Source organism: Palaemon carinicauda, chromosome 41 (assembly GCF_036898095.1).
Source record: "Palaemon carinicauda isolate YSFRI2023 chromosome 41, ASM3689809v2, whole genome shotgun sequence".
Lineage (NCBI taxonomy): Eukaryota > Metazoa > Arthropoda > Malacostraca > Decapoda > Palaemonidae > Palaemon > Palaemon carinicauda.
Window position 1 is genome coordinate 30,084,085 of NC_090765.1, and position 1,210 is coordinate 30,085,294.

Consider the following 1,210-nt stretch of genomic DNA (forward strand, 5'->3'; position numbering starts at 1 on the left):
CTTGGCTTATGGCATCCTGCTTTTCCAACTAGGGTTTTAGCTTAGCAAGTAATAATAATGAAATCGTACAAATAAATACTTCCAGAGAGAGAGAGAGAGAGAGAGAGAGAGAGAGAGATTTAGCTTAGCAAGTAATAATAATGAAATCGTACAAATAAATACTTCCAGAGAGAGAGAGAGAGAGAGAGAGAGAGAGAGAGAGAGAGAGAGAGAGAGAGAGAGAGAGAGAGAGAGATTTAGCTTAGCAAGTAATAATAATGAAATCGTACAAATAAATACTTCCAGAGAGAGAGAGAGAGAGAGAGAGAGAGAGAGAGAGAGAGAGAGAGAGAGATTTAGCTTAGCAAGTAATAATAATGAAATCGTACAAATAAATACTTCCAGAGAGAGAGAGAGAGAGAGAGAGAGAGAGAGAGAGAGAGAGAGAGAGAGAGTAGATCACGCCAACAACCAGCGTCAGACTTCTTTTCCTCCTTCAATCAATGGCGTCGCTACATCAAAGGGCACGAAGGTAAAAGTTGCGTGCGACAGCACTGACCTCGAAAAGGCCTTGCAATGCATCCAGGAGCCAGAATATGTCACACCGTCTACTCTAGCATATCTCACCGAAAATCTCTATTTGTTATAAAGCTAATCTATTTTAGTAATCCGATAAACGAACCAAAGACGGGCCGAAAAAACGGCAAGGGTTAACCTTGGTGTTTTGCCTATTTTTTCGAAATATTTTTTTTCCTTGCAATGTTGCTAAATTGCAGTAAAATAGGGATTTATTGCAATTTCTTATGTTCTTTGTTCTTTTGCAATGGATTTCGCACAATATGACCGAATTTCAAGAGAAATTTGTCACCATTTTAGATATTCAATTTCATGTAATGTTTGTTTACTTTCGAAAATACCGTACACTCAAAATTCACCAAAATTTGGGGACTATAATAATGACTCAATCAAAGCAACAAGGGGATGGTTTAGTGAAAATAAGAGACAAATGTCATTCTTATATTCATTTTCGTTGTGGTGAACACACCTTAAAAACTTTAACAGCCTGAAAATTTCTTATATTTCTTTACGTATACCTTTACTTGCTAACTCCCTCCACCAATAACATACAAGAGGGCTTACAAAACCTTTCACCTTAAGACCGCTGATACTCCAACCAAATCATTCAATTAAAGCAATTTGTTGCAGGTAACATATATATATATATATATAT